General features: G+C 45.3%; 1 non-coding gene across 1 annotated transcript; it reads right to left on the minus strand.

Annotated features, from left to right (window-relative positions):
• Positions 1-14,254: 14,254 nt before the first annotated feature.
• Positions 14,255-14,366, minus strand: LOC121827691 (U6 spliceosomal RNA). The gene has a single exon (XR_006070009.2). It is a non-coding gene; the product is annotated as a U6 spliceosomal RNA (small nuclear RNA).
• Positions 14,367-16,235: the final 1,869 nt, after the last annotated feature.

A 16,235-nucleotide genomic window follows, 5' to 3' on the forward strand; every position in this document is an offset into this window, starting at 1 on the left:
ACCACCAGGTGGCGCTCGTTCCCAACGCCCACTTCTAGGGCCTTTGTTGGGTCTATGGCGAATTGGCTCTTTCCTATTTGAATAGCTTCCCAGGGGTTCAGATAGGAAGGATCCACTCTCAGAAAGAAGGGTAAAATGCGCGTTCAACAGAAACACTCAATGGGACAGCATGCCGCCTCGGATCTTCCCGCTCAAAATGAGGATTTGTGTTTGGTACTAAACTCATCTTTCCCTAATTGTTCACAGAAAGTGGAAGTTAAAGGTGCTTGTATTGCCATTTCTTTAGGCTCCGCCACCAAACACATTAAGGAAATGTCTCAAGAGAAAAAAGAATGGGACAGGCTTACAAGCGTAACTAAAGGTTCCAAGAAGGCCCTCAGCAGTCCTGGCAGGACCGGCAAGGCTGAATTTTCTTATGTGTTCATTTGTTTATCTATTTCGTATTTGTTGTTTTTGGAGACAGGGTCTGTGTAGCTCTAGCTGTCCTGGAACTCGTTATGGAGACCTGGCTGGTCTCGAACTCACAGAAATCCACCTGCCTTTGCCTTTTTCTTCTTTCTTTCTTTTTTCTTTTTCTTTTCTTTTTTTTTTTTTTTTTTTTTTTTTTTTTGAGACAGGGCTTCATGTAGCCCAGGTTGACCTCTAACTTAATTAGCCAAGGATGACTTTCTGATCTTTCTGCCTCCACCTCCATAGTGCTGGGATTATAAGCATTTGGTATCACACACCCCCAGCTGTGTGGTAAGTGCTGGGTGAGCCGTCTGTCTCCTGAGCTACATACAGTACCTCAACCTCACTTGAGTCTTCTGATACACACCATCACGATCCCTTGTGGGGCATACATAACTTTTAGCGTTAGGGAGGGTAGCCCCCTCGGAATTGTGCAGGACACACCCAGACACCAAATTTTCAGCACAAAAGGAGACTTGTTACTGGGGGGAGGGGGGGTACCACAAAGTCAGACAGCAAGCAGTAAGCAGGCAGGTGTTTTGGGCAGCAGCGGGGATTTAAGGAGAAAAGGGGAGTCTGCGCTAGGGTGAGCTGGTAAATTCTGATTGAACATGTTAGCCAAATAATGAATTTTTAAAATTTCTTTATTTTCATTTTATGTGCACTGGTGTTTTGCCTGCATGTATGTCTGTGAGGGTGTCGCATCCCCTGGACCTGAAGTCACAGACAGTTGTGAGCTGCCATGTGGGTGTGGGGAAATTGATCCCAGGTCCTCTGGAAGGGCAGCCGGGGCTCTTAACTGCTGAGCCATCTCTCCAGCCCCCGGATCATGATTTGTGATTGTTGGACCTTGGGGTTCTGTCTCAGGAATGAGTCAGTGGCTAAATAAGACAATAAACCTTGGTGGCGGCTCGCTTACCGAATATAATCCGACAGTTTTTAGCAAGGGGGGAGGGCACCTGTGGGTGCCATGTTTACCCTTCTAGGGCCTGTGTTTGCCGTACTCAGGCCTGTTAGAGATCTTCACTTAGGTCACCAATAAGCCTCCCACCAAGCCCTGAATGGTCTCCCTTTGGTTAGATTAACAGTTATTCACCCGACCTGGCACCAAGGTCTGTGAATTCTACACTGAGAAAAATACTTGTGAATCACAAATTGAAACCAAATAAATTCACTGTAGCGAATGAGAGAGGAAATGTTGATACCCAAAGGTGTGGGTCAGTCTCTCCAAATAAACAGGCAGAGCAGAAATCAAAAAGTGTTCCACTAAGCTAAATTTGGCCTAAGCAAGCCTGTGTGCTGCTGTATACTTGAGTCTTGATGAGAGGAAAGACAAGAGGAGCCATCTAGCTTTGTACTCAGGAAGGCCCCACGGACAGCAGTGTGTAGCCACCGGTAAGTTACCCGTGTTCTAGTAAATAACCCCGTCCTGATGCTCGGGCCTCCCAAGATCAAACTCGGTGGGTTCAGAAAACTGGCATGGAAGGAGGAGGGGCTTGTTGAGACAAAGCAGCACTCCAGGGGGGTCTAACTGGGGGTGGTGTGGGGTGCAAAACCCAGGATAGAGATGTATGAAGTTGCCGCCGATTTTTTTTAAAACCCAACCAGGAATTTGCCCTTGCAACACATAGCCAGGCCCCAGGCTTCCACAGGACACATGCTACTCAAGTCACATTCTGCAAGGCAAATGCCAGACAGAGACACACGGGCTTGTCTCTAGGCTAGCAGTTCTTAACCTAAGGGACTTGACCCCTATGGGGATATCAAAAGACCCTTTCAAAGGGGTCATATATCAGATATCCTGAATATCAGATATTTGCATTACGATGATTCATAACAGTAGCACAATTACAGTTACGAAGTAGCAACAAAATACTTTTATGGCTGGGGGTCACCACAACATGAGGAACTGGATTAAAGGGTCGCAGCCTTGGGAAGGTGGAGAACCATTAATACAGGCGTTCTCTGCTTTCTGCATGTCACTTTTACTGTCTACAAATGGCTTTAGGCCACATTGCAGGTGACCCTTGTGCAGATTGCTGCCCCACTGGCTGATCTGCCCTTGCTCCAACAGTCCGTTTTGTTGGGGTTTGAGGCAGGCATGAGCCTCGGGCTCCTGAGGGCTGGTATCGCAGGCAGGCAGGCAGGCAGGCGGGCGGGCGGGCCTCTCCGGAGACACCAACTCGCTGCCCAAACCTTCCCGTTGTCTACTGCTGTTACTTTAAGGAATCCTCTTCTGCAGGGGCGGCTTCTTCTCACCTCCCCCCAGGGTTCGCTGGTTTGTGTATTCACAAAGTTGGGGGCCAAGACTTGGCCTTCTCACTCCACGTTGCCACACAGTTGTAACAATGTTATAAATTAGTCAACTGTGACATAATAAACGCCTGCAAGCAAGAATTTTTTTTGTGGGGGGGATGGTTTCCAGAAAGAATTTAAAACTGATAGGTCTACTGATATGGCCTATAATCCCGGCTCCTGCAGGAAGGTTGAAAGCCATTGCTTCAGGCACTCTTTGCTTTAGACAGATGACTCACCGGCCGGCTCAAAACTCCCAGGTTGCTGTGCCCTACAGAGTGCATTCAAGGCCAATCTTGGGGGGGGGGGCGGGGAGGAAAGGTATTTGTTTTGTTTTGTTGGAGGGGTTTTTTTGTTGTTGTTTTGTTTTGTTTTGCCTCATGATTTAAATTCATAGCATTCTGGTTCCATTTCCTCTGGGCCTGTGGTGGAGTAAGCGTGGAGAAAGAGCAGAAAGGGACAGCGTGAGAGGAGAGGGAGCGAGAAACAGGACAGAGACAGACACCAGGGACAAACTGTACCCCTCAAATGCCCTCCCCCCAGTGACCCTCTTTCTTCAACAAGGCCCTTTCAGCTTCAAGTTTATGAGGATGACATCCTAAATCCTCATACTCTCTTAATTGTGCCACCATTTGGAGACCTAGCCTTCCCCCTACACCACCCCACCCCACCCCACCCCACCCCACTCCACCCCACCCCACCCCACCCCACCCCACCCCACCCCACCCCCTGAGCCCTTGGCAACTTGTTAGCCATGTGTGGGGATTGGCATGACACCCGAGGGCAGGCCATTCCATCAAGAACTTGACCCCCCCACACCCCCCAACACACTACAGTAAACATGCATTCTGATTAAATGCATTTCCAGTTCATCCCATCTTCACCTCCCGCAGCTCTCCCGACCAAGGCTTGCAAAGTGCTTTTTACAGTTAGGCTTATGAATAATGTTTATTGAAATGCAAAAAAAAAAATCCACCCCAAAACAGTATTTTATAAACAAGGAATCCTGTTAGTCACAGGTTTATTTTATTATCACACATAAACGGGCAAGGGGAAATTGCCGATTGTTCTCCGTAAACAGTGCACCTGCGAAAGTGTAGTAAGTCTTTAGTCCTCGGCTAGGCCCAGGGAGGGCTGCTCCCTGTAGAGCGGCGTTCTGGGCAGAGGACAGAAAACTGAAGGGTTTTTTTTTTCCCCTCACGGAAGCATTGCTGCTCGTGTGGGCTCCCGGGGAGAAGGGGTTGTTTTGTTTGCAGAGATTCTCCTGCAGGAACGAATAACAGCTAAGATGGAACGGGATGAACAAGATGAACTAGCCAGGGAACACACCAAACCCTTCCCCACGAGTGAGAGGAAGCTGGCAGGTTCTGTGGCAGGGGCGGTCGCCCCCGAGTCTCCGGGAAATGTTAGGTTCCAGGTAGTGTGTCAGGTTCTGTGGGGGCTGCACTGGGGGCCACGCTGCTTTACTTCTGTAATACCACCACCACACACACACACACACACACACACACACACACCCACACACCGCTCGGGAGGCAGAGGCCAGAGGCTCGGCACAAGAAGGAAGCCAGTCCGAGTCCCAGGCCAGCAGAGCTACACAGTGAGACGCTGTCTCCAAAAACCAGGAAAAAAGTGACAATTCATTTTAGAGATGAGTTGATTATACAAAACAGACCATCCTCTGCCTCTAGATGAAAAAAACAAAGAACTCATTTATCCTCCCAGATGTCTTGACAGAATAAGATGGGTGAGTGGCTTGAACATGTGAATTTTGATTTCTCAGAGTTCTGCAGGCAAGATGGCCAGTCAAGGTGCTGAGAACAGCGTTGGCCTCTCCCAGGGCACTGGGTGCAGATGGCAACCTACTCCCTGGGTGTTCACAGCCTCCCTGTCTTACCCACCTGTCCTACCCACCTACACAGGCATTTCGTGTTCCTACAATGCCAGTCATATTTCTTTTCTTTCCTTTTTTCTTTCTTTCTTTCTTTCTTTTTTTTTTTTTGTTTGTTTGTTTGTTTTTTTGTTTTTTGTTTTTTCGAGACAGGGTTTCTCTGTGTAGCTTTGCGCCTTTCCTGGAACTCACTTGGTAGCCCAGGCTGGCCTCGAACTCAGAGATCCACCTGCTTCTGCCTCCCAAGTGCTGGGATTAAAAGTATGCGCCACCACCGCCTGCCTCTTTCTTTCTTTCTTTCTTTCTTTCTTTCTTTCTTTCTTTCTTTCTTTCTTTCTCTTTTTCTTTTTTTTTTTTTTTTGTTTGTTGGTTTGTTTTGTTTTGCTTTGCTTTGTTGTTGGTTTTTTTGGTTTTTTCTTTTTTTAATTTTTGTTTTGTTTTGTTTTTTCATGACAGGGGTCTCACTATATTGCTCTGACTGTCCTGGATCTCACTCTGTAGACCAGTCTGATTTCAAACTCACAGAGATCCACCTACCTCTGCCTCTTGAGTGCTGGGAATAAAGGTGTGCACCACCATACCTGGCTCAGTCATGCCCCAGCCAGCGGGGTCTTCAATGGGGACCTAAAGGGAGGGCCGGCAAATGAGAGGGACAAGAGACACAAGAATGAGAGCAAGACAGGACGTCTGAGCAAGCTCCAAAGTTTTATTTTACTCTCAAGGCATATATAGATAGGCAAAGGGGGTTGCAAGCAGGAAGGGACTTAATTATGGGGGTTGCAAGCAGGAAGGGACTTAGTAATGGGCTGTTCGGCCAGCAGGGAATGTGGCTCTGCAGGTTATCTATCCACCTTGTCTAACTGCCTAATTGCTTAACTGCAGCTCCTTCACCTGATATCTGAGAAGAGGTTCTGGTATCTGTGGGAAGAGGTTCTGGTATCTGTGGGAAGAGGTTCTGGTATCTGTGGGAAGAGGTTCTGGTATCTGTGGGAAGAGGTTCTGGTATCTGTGGGAAGAGGTTCTGGTGCTATGGAGACTTAAGCAAGGCCTAGATCTAAGAAAAGAGGAGAGAAGCCCAAATATGGCAGCATGTGTGTCAAGGGTCGCTTAGGCTTATGGCTCCTGTCATCTCCTCTCTTTTAATTATTTATGAAGGTCCAAGGTGGCGGTACAAATTTGCCTGGCGGAAATGGGCGTTAACCAAGGAGGAGAAACATTGCCCTGATCCTCCCGGTTTATTATAGGTGTCTTTTGCTGGAGGAGGGGCCCTGGATGTATTTTCATCCTTAGACACCAACCCCTATGCAATTAGGGATATTCCTCGGGGGACCCAGAGGCAGAAAGCTTGGTCCTCCCCCTGCAGTGCCATTGACCTCACACCTTCCTTGGTACCCAAGCTTTTTCCAAGTGGGGCAAGCTTGCATGTTTCTGGGTTTTCATGCAGTTCCCAAAGGACCGTCATCGCCCAAAGGCTCTGTGTGGCCTTGATCGGCAAGATCAAGCTGATGATAATGGACCTGTATAGGTTTAGATGCCAGGGAGTCTGTTTTTTGATGAATCGGGTTAGCCTACCAATTACAAAAGGACCCAAAGTTACGAATAACAAGATGCTGACTAGCCGGGCGGTGGTGGCGCACGCCTTTAATCCCAGCACTCGGGAGGCAGAGCCAGGCGGATCTCTGTGAGTTCGAGGCCAACCTGGGCTATCAAGTGAGTTCCAGGAAAGGCGCAAAGCTACACAGAGAAACCCTGTCTCGAAAAACCAAAAACAAAACAAACAAACAAGATGCTGACTAATGGTCCTACGAGAGGAATCAAAGGGAGAAAGAACATGGATGATCTCCACCAGTCATCTGCCGCGGCAGAGAATAGCTGCTTATGTAGCTCTAGGCTAAGTTTATGTAGCTTATTTATCTGGGTTTCTACCATTCCAGACTCATTAATATAACAACACTCTTCCCTCAGAGAAAGGCATGTCCCACCCTTTTCTGCTGTCAGCAGGTTCAAGGCCCGTCGGTTTTATAGGGCAACCTGTGCAAGAGAGGTTAGCTATCTCTGAAGGGAGGACAAGGATGCTGCAGAAGCCGAAGTTGTTGAGATAGGTGAGCCCTTGTTATGAGGGAGTGGCCCAGGGCTCCTCCCGCCAGGCCTGCAGAGACGGAGGTGGCCAGGGAAATTCCGGCCACAAGTGGCCAGAAGACAGCTCTTTTTTGCTTGGGCTGTTCTGTTCTCTCCCAATTACCTGTTCCTTAGCAGGAGAAATGGCATCATGAATTTTGCAGTAAGAATAGGGGCATCCTACGCTTTCCTCCCTCTAATAAATTCTGCAATTGTGGGCAGTCTGACCCCACCCCCAGAGAAGAAAAAGAAAATTTGTAAGTGGGAGATATAAACTGCAGTCAGGTTGTATTCCTCCCAGTCCTTCTTGGCTTGTGGGCGTTGGCAAATGTTGATCTCGTGCTGCCATCACCACCACCACCACCACCACCACCACCACCACCACCACCGGCGTGATCTCCTGAAGCTTATAAGAACCTTTTTAATAGACAAAATCTTAGACATGTTAGCAATATAACAGTGGTGAACTTTATCAGAGCAAAATTATGAATCCTTGGAGCCTCAACAAAACATCAGGATAGCCAGAATGAAATCTGAAATGTGTCATTTATATATTTCTCAAGTCTTTTGACAAAAATTGATAAATACATTTAGAACAGAATTATTAGTTTTAATCATATTTCTATAAGTTCTGATATCATTGATGAACAGTTCTTCAAAAGGGTCTGGAATTGTATCAATTTATTTATAAATTCAAAGCTCAATATTAAGAATCTAGAAGTAAATAACAGCCTGTATTTAGACTGGCAGCTTTAGAGCGCCTTGTCCTGCAGCTGCCAATATATGGTGTGGCCAGGCAATCCAGGATTCATAAAGGCGGGTCAATATCCTATAAAGACATGTGTCCTCCTCCTGACGTTATGAAAACATCAGGACCTTTTTAAATACCAGTGAGGGGATCATAGAGGCTTAGGTGTAACTTTGTGGCTTGGCCTGGTGGTGATGAGGAATACCTGTCGTGGGGGATACGAAAAATTAAGCACCAATTCTTAAGAGCTCTTGAAGTATATGTAAGGCTGTTGTTTATATATGAGCTCAAGGCATTCCTAAAATTAAAAAGCTGTGAAAGATATGGTGTATTACTTTTTATTTCATAACCATAAATCATAAGGATGTAAGCCTCGTGGGTAAGCTTCCATAGGGAGAGAATTTGTAATTGTTGGACAGACATAAGAAAAGGTGCCAATATATCCTGCAGAGCTATTTGCTACTCTATAGACTCCTGTTTCATAGTTTGATATAAATATAATATCATCTGTACAATAAATGTATTGTAAGATACATGTATACACATATACATGTATACATACATATAGGTTGGGGGACTGTGAGGAAGCTATAATTGACAGATCTGATAGTTAATCTCTATCTATAATGAGGAACTTTGCTCAATGAATGAGTCCTGGATAAACAGAACTCGCATTTCCTGTTCTGTATGTCAGCTTTGGCCTCCATCGCGGCAGGGTGAGCAGGCAAGCTAAAAGTGAAATGCTGACAATCTTTAGGTTGAGAAAGTATGGCAAAGAAGCAATCTTATACATCAATGACGATTATTTTTTTGATTTCTGAGGATGACTTGAGATGGCAAGCCAGGCTGTGAGATTTCCCTTGGCTTTAATAAATTGTATTTAATTTCTTAAGGACTTGTAACAGTCTATGAGCCTGATTTTCCTAAATAAAAAGATATTGGGGTGATTTAAGGGCTGGTGGGAGGCTTTATATGCCCTATTTTTAAGTTTCTCCTCCACCAGACAGGTTACAGTTACAATTCTCTCAGTATTTAAAAGCCATTGTTTGATCCAGATAGGAGCATTAGATTTTTCTGACCTTTTGACTACATTTTTTTTTTTTTTTTTTTTGGTTTTTCGAGACAGGGTTTCTCTGTGTAGCTTTGTGCCTTTCCTGAAACTCACTTTGGAGACCAGGCTGGCCTCGAACTCACAGAGATCCGCCTGCCTCTGCCTCCCGAGTGCTGGGATTAAAGGCGTGCGCCACCACTGCCCGGCTTGACTACATTTTTAGATTGACCTAGGCCTGTAAGAGACGAAGGAGTAATAGTCGTCTTAAGTACTTGGCCAATCTTTTTCTGAAATATAAGAAACATCCATGCTTATGTCTAGCAAGCCAATTATCTTTTTTTCCCTGTATTTTAAGTGTTTAGTTGGTTTGGAATATTTAATTTCCTGAACCCATAAACCCTAGAATCCAAACTAGTAGCTCCTGTAGGTGTTGCCCTGCATGAATCTGAATTGTTTTTGTAGGTGGTTGTACAATGATCTTAATCTCTTCAGTAAAGTTAGGATCAACCTTTGCTGGGACAGCAGAGGAGCTATGGCCTATAATTAGCCCCAGTGTCCCTTCTGGGGAGGTCCATAGACTCTTGTATTAAGGCATGCATAAGTTCATTCTTAAAGCCTATATATCTATCTCAGACCTCAATAAAAACTTTATCCATAGATCTAACTTATGTATACAGCCTCAGTATCTCTAGGTTATTTAGTGAGATTTATGTATCATTTATAACATATCTAGATGTTTATATGTATATTTTTCTATTTCAATGACTTGCATTACACATATAATAAACTATTTCTTAACATTCTTAAACATTTTTTATATCTAATCATTCATATCCTTATAAAAACTTTACATCTAGAAGCATTTTTGTATTTAATTTATCAGGAGATATAGGTGATTGATTACTGAGAGCAGCCAATATGGTGAATTTTTTTAAACAAAGGAACAGTCAAAGATTATTTTGAAATCTGTTTAGCAAGGTATCTTTTCTATGAATTTGGATAGCAAGGCAAATTATCTTTTAGGCCTGGTAAATAGGGATATAATGTAAATGATCTCAAAGCGTAGTTTGGACAAAACCCTGGCAATAAGGGGTATGGCAGTTTTGTTCAAAGCTTAAACTTTTAAAATGGTAGGAGGCTAAGTAATGAATTGATTATGTGAAATTTAGCATACTCAGCATGTATATAAATATGATTTTGCATACATTAGAAAATTTGATCATAAAATGATCAAGCTTTAATTTGTATCCTAATAATTATCTCTAATTACTTATAGTTTAAGTACAACTTATCCTTAACAATTTACAGTTTACGTTGGCCAATCAATCAATAAGTCTTATTTTTTAATTATCTTTAACTAAAGTAAACTTATTTAACAATTTATAAGTTAGTTGTCTCTATAAACTTAGAACTTAGGTTTTATATTAAAACAGAGGAGGATTTTTTTTTTTTTTTGTAGCAGCTGCAGCCGGTTTGTCCAGTCTGTATCAAGCCAGACAGCCACCGGGAATGGCAAGGTGAGGAGAAGGGAAGTGAGGAAGTGAGCTGAGATGCAGATAGCAGATAGTTAGGTTCAGAGGGAAGAAGGCAGATGTTTAGGATTCCAATCCCCAAACATCTTCGGTGTCTGATGAATCCATACAGGTCGTAGTAGGGCGTCCCTTAACTAGGACCTGTTTTTTTGAAATGGGTTAACTGAAGTTCTTGTACTTGGCCAAGATTTTTGTAAATTATCCAGAACTTAAAAGTCAACCCAGAAAGAGGAAAGAGAGAAAGGGACACTTTTTTAGGAGAGTTAGAAGTTGCCATTAGTTTTTAAACGGGCTCTGGCTGTGAGGCTTGCATAGTTATTTAAATAAAGGCTGCTGGACCGAGCTTCTAGTTAGCAATTAGAAGTTTACAACTCAAGTTAGCCTTTGGATTTCAATTAATTTTAGCGAGAAAGGCTGTTTGTAGCAGGACGCTGCTGCTGGTATGGAGAACATAGTGAACTTCATTAGTTCTGGTTTACACTCTCAGGAGGTCTGGTAGTGTGATAATATTGTGTTACCTCCTTGTAAGATCCTGAATGAAGTAACGGCAGGTTTCTCCCTAAAAGGAGGGGTTAGAATCTCTGCCGCTTAACATAGTCGGACACTAAATCAATTTCATAAGGTTGGCTGCTTTTAGGGGTCTCCTAAATCTTTCCTTACTTTTTTTTTCTTTCTTTCTTTCTTTTAAAAAAAAAAAGAAAAAACTTTAGAATATCGTTTATCAAGTTCCAATAAGAAAAGGCCTGAACAGGCACCTTCTCAGGGCTAAAAGTTTGATAATAATCTCTTAAACAATCTCCTATTTGTTTCCATCTTTTTTCATCTATAGTTCCCTCTTGAGGAAACCAAGGACAAATGTCCCCAATATAGTAAAAAAAAAAATTTTAAGATCCTTTTTCTTTACCCTAGTTCCTTGTGTCTTGAGAGATTCTTTCAAACCTGAAATAAACAGGTCCTATTTACTAAATGCTTGTCCCATGGTGACTCACTCACCTTGCGTCGACACCAAATGTCTCTCCTCGGATCTGTCTCGTGGGGCGGGTGGTCCCACGGCGATCTCCTCTCCGGACCTTCACTCACGACCAGACTAGGCCGTGGTGGTCCGGTGTCACAGATCTGTCTCGTGGGGCGGGTGATCCCACGGCGATCTCTTCTCCCGACCTTCACTCATGACCGTGTGCCGCGGCGGTCCATTGTCACAGATCTGTCTCGTGGGGCGGGTGATCCCACGGCGATCTCTTCTCCAGACCTTCACTCACGACCGTGTGCCGCGGCGGTCCGGTGTCATCCCGCTTGCCTGGGTGTTCTTGGTCCAAGCCCTTCCGCAGCCTCAGCCCCAGCGTTGGGCGCCAGGTGCCCCGGCCAGCGGGGGTCCTCAACGGGGACCTAAAGGGAGGGCCGGCGAATGAGAGGGACAAGAGACACAAAGAAAGAGAGCAAGACAGGAGGTCTGATCAAGCTCCAAAATTTTATTTTACTCTCAAGGCATATATAGATAGGCAAAGGGGGTTGAGAGCAGGAAGGGACTTAATTATGGGGGTTGCAAGCAGGAAGGGACTTAATTATGGGCTGTTCGGCCAGCAGGGAATGTGGCTCTGCAGGTTATCTATCCACCTTGTCTAACTGCCTAATTGCTTAACTGCAGCTCCTTCACCTGATGTCTGTGAAGAGGTTCTGGTATCTGTGGGAAGAGGTTCTGGTATCTGTGGGAAGAGGTTCTGGTATCTGTGGGAAGAGGTTCTGGTATCTGTGGGAAGAGGTTCTGGTATCTGTGGGAAGAGGTTCTGGTATCTGTGGGAAGAGGTTCTGGTGCTATGGAGACTTAAGCAAGGCCTAGATCTAAGAAAAGAGGAGAGAAACCCAAATATGGCAGCATGTGTGTCAAGGGTCGCTTAGGCTTATGGCTCCCGTCACAGTCATATTTTCCCAGTGATAACTTCATTGAAGATCTCTCTAAATACAGTTGTGTGCTTAACTCCTGGGGACCGGGCTCGGAAGAGGACTTGGGCACAGAAAGACATTCTTCCGAAGAGATTTCGTTACAGTGAAGTGGTCATACCCAAACACCTTCGGTTCTTCTTGGCCTCTCCCTCTCCTGGGAAAGGCAAAAAGGTGTGAGTTGGAAGAGCTCACACCTGCCGCCCATCCTCAGGAGGACCCTGGAAATCCTGAACTTCTCCTGTTCTCACACCCGGGTCGGACTTCTGCATTCTGTTCCCTTACTGGTTCCCCTGGGAGCCTTTCCTTAACGAAATACTTCCACGCTGTTAAAGGAAATGGAAATGGAGGCCGGGGCTGAGGAATCTGAGAGCTGGCAGACCTAGCTACCTCAGGCTTGCTGGACAGGCAAGCTAGGCGACGCTTTGCTTGGGTCATTTTGTACAAAAGCTCGTCTGAGGGCTGGAGCAATCCATGCTCAGCGATTAAGTGGGCTGGCTGCTCCTGCAGAGGACCCGAGTTCCATTCCCAGCACCCACAATCAACAGTTTACAACCACCTGTGTGTAACTCCAGTTCCAAGGAGTCAGTGCCCTCTTCTGACTTCTGAGGGCGCCTCCACGTACATATCATATGCACACATACACATACACACGCACGCACATCAATGAATGAAAAAAATCTTAAGAGCCAGGTGAAGCTGGAGGCCGAGGTACCGTCAAGTTTAAGGCCAGCCTGAGCTACATAATGAGACACTGTCTTGAGAAACCAAAACCACCGGAGTGAGCCTTGGCTATGCTGGCACATCATGTAAACTCTACACTCAGGAGGTTGGAGGAATAGAGCCATGAATTGAGGGGAACCTGGGCAGAGTCTTAAGACCGCGGCAGAACGAAACAGACCGAGGACCCAGGTCCCACAGGAGTGTGGAGTTGGAGACCCAGTTTAACTTCAGGCCCATGGATGAGAGAAGCCAAGCTACTTTGGCTTTTTTTTCCCTTCCAAATACTTCTTTGCCTGCAGCAAGGCAGTTTTCCCTGGGTGGGTGTGTGTGGGGGGAGGGGGGTCTGTGTTGAAAGCATTAACTTCCCTCTTCAGATTTCTCTGTTCTCTGCTTCACTATTTGTGTGGCAGATGACCTCAGGCCAGAGGCTTTGGATTCTCAGAGCCAGCCTGCTGCTCCAGCCCCAACTAGGCCACCTCCCTCAGCTGCCCTGCATCCTGGACCAGGCGTCTGTTCAGTCCGCCCCATGGTGAAGAAGAAGCCTGCTCACGCTAGGGTTGCCTGTAGCTTTAAGGTTTGAGGCAGTGAAAGCTAGACACGTGTCCTTGTAGTTTGCTCTCAAAAGCTCCCAGGTATGTGTGCCCACCCTTCTTCCGCTCCTTCCTGGGAGAACAGTTTACTAAACACTGGCACACCAAGAAGGCCCCAGGCGAGGCCCAGCGCTATCTGCTTCTCCCATCTTCTATCTTCTCAGTGCCTCTCAGCTGTTTCCGGGCCGCCGAGGGACAGAGGCAGCAGTCCTGAGCTGCCAGGCCTATATATAATAAGTCTGCTATTTTCAGGTTAAAATTATATGAGAGCAAACAAATCAATCATATTTATAAATGCAAATGGAGTAATTTACCTATCAAAGAAAGTAAAAACAAAGTCTGGAAAGTGAATTGATCAAACACACAACTCCAAAACTTAAAAAAAGAAACACCAAAGGAAACTGAAAGACTACAGAAGAGTACATTAATAAATATAAAAACAGTAAACACTGTGCACTCACCTTTGATCTCAGCCCTCAGGAGGCAGAGGCAGGCAGATCTCTTGAGTTCAAGGCCAGCTGAGTTCCAGAACAGCAAGGCCTTCACAGTGAAACCCTGTCATGGAAAAACCAAAACCAACCGAACAAACAAACAAATGCAAATCAGCTAAGCAACCCAGACCCTGCCTTACACGGTACCCCTGAAGAGACCTGACGTGTTCTCAGTGTTTCGACCAGAAATTATTTGATGCAATCTTCATGTTCCAGCGGCTGATACTTTTTTTTTTTCAGCACAGTAAAAGCAAAAGTTCATAGTCCTTCCTTTATTTTCATTTGGTCATACACACTTTAAAAAAAAACATACACATGCATGCACTCACAAAAGAACCAAATATTAGGAATTAGAAAGTTTAAAACAGGACTTAAGGTGGAAAAAAATACCTCAGGCATCAGAACAAATCAAATCAACTACTGAAAAAAAAGTATGGAACGCTTCACGAATTTGCCGAGTCATCCCTTGCGAAGAGGCCATGCTGATCTTCTCTGTATCGTTCCAATTTTACTTTATTTTATTTATTTATTTACACAAGGTTTATTACATTTTATTATTTATTTACAGGTTTATTAACAATATATTCTAATGCTTAGAAAAGTTTTAAACAAGTCATTCTAGGGCTCAAACGAGAATTCACAGCGTTCAGTTTTAACTTAGAAGAAAATGGTGACTGGGGACCCTGCATGGATGTCTTCAGAGTGAAGAATGCCTGGTTAGCGTTATAATACACCACGAGGTATCTGTTACACACGTTGAATCTGGATAGATGGTCGCATGCATTCTTAGCATCAAAGATGTCTTCATAGACCGCATCGACTCTTCCTCCGGTCTCAGGTGTATTCCCTACTCTGATTTGACGAATAGACCCATATTTCCCGAATATATCATACATTTCTTCCACTGTGATTTTGTATGGCAAATTCCTTATATACAAAATCCGATTTACTTTAGGTGGGAGGCGAATATTCGCCCTCTTGGCCGCCTGCATCTCCATCTTAGCGGGCTGCTGGAGGCTACCATGGGATCCTCCGAATATCTCTAAAGCTGGGTGACCTTGGAGGGCGACACAGCGTCAGATACAGGGTGTCAACAGCCAGGCAGAACCAAACGCCATTAGAGCACTGCCTGAAAGCTCGCGTCTCAAACTAGGATGTGTTGACGTCCTCAAAAAGATGCTCCAGACCCAACTACCAGGAGAGCGAGCGTTCTCAGACCCAGCAGCAGCGGCTGATTCTTTACTTAAGGTTTATACCATGAGAGCAAAATCATTCTGGTTCCAATCTAGAAGCTGTAGGGAATTCTTTTTATTTTTTTGGTTTTTCGAGACAGGGTTTTTCTGTGTAGCCCTGGCTGTCCTAGATCTCGCTCTGTAGCCCGGGCTGGCCTTGAACTCACAGAGATCTGCCTGCCTCTGCCTCCCGAGTGCTGGGATTGCTATAGGGAATTCTTTAGGACCCTCATTCTCAACTTTCACATCACAAGATGACCACCGTAAACCCACACGGTAGGCCAACGCACATAGTTGCATCCAGTAAATTGGAGGGAAGAGTGCCTAAGGCAGTGATCCTTATCTTTCCTAAAGCTGACACCTATTCTTTTCCTTCTTTGCTGACACCCTTTTAATACAATTATTTATGTCCTGGCGACTTCCAACCATAAAATTACTGTCGTTACTACTTCATAACTGTAATTTTGCTTCTGTTATGAATTGTAATGTAAATATCTGATATATGTCCCTTGTGAAAAAGTCATTCAACCCTGGAGGGGGTCGAGACCCCAAGATTGAGAATCATCACTTAGGCTTCTTGCTAGACATTTGCCGAGCCAGGCTCCTCCCTTCAAAGGGTGTGGCCCAAAACTAGGGTATATATAAAGGTCAAGGTCCAGTACTATGGGTCTTTCCACCAGTTTGGTCGGGAGTTGACATCCTGAATAGGTAAGTCTGCGGCTCTAATCTGGTCGGGAAAAGTTGCCAGCCTGGGTTGGAAGTTCTAAGGTTGGGGAGGTCAGAAATGCTAGAAAGTAGGGGTGGGGTGGAGGGTGGAGGGTGGGGTGGGGGGTGGAGGTGGGGTGGGGGTTGTGTCTCGGCTAATGGGGAATAGTAAGGCAGAAGTATTTGAAGAGGTTCTATTATTTTAGGGGCTCATTTTCTGAGCAGCGGGGCCTGCCCTCTACTAGACAAACGCAGCCTGTACAGGAGACAGGGGTGTGCCTCCTCCGACGGCCTGAGATGTGGTTAGCGTCCAACCCTTAAACAGGCTTCAGGGGTGTATAGAATGCCAGGGCAGATGGATTTCAGGATTAGAGTGTGTTCTGTGTTCGCACACGCCTCAAATCCCGGAACTTAGAGATCCACTACCTCTGGCTCCTATTTCAAAGCCAGCCTGATCTAATAATAATTTAA

This window comes from Peromyscus maniculatus, chromosome 2 (genome assembly GCF_049852395.1).
Source record: "Peromyscus maniculatus bairdii isolate BWxNUB_F1_BW_parent chromosome 2, HU_Pman_BW_mat_3.1, whole genome shotgun sequence".
Classification (NCBI taxonomy): Eukaryota; Metazoa; Chordata; class Mammalia; order Rodentia; family Cricetidae; genus Peromyscus; species Peromyscus maniculatus.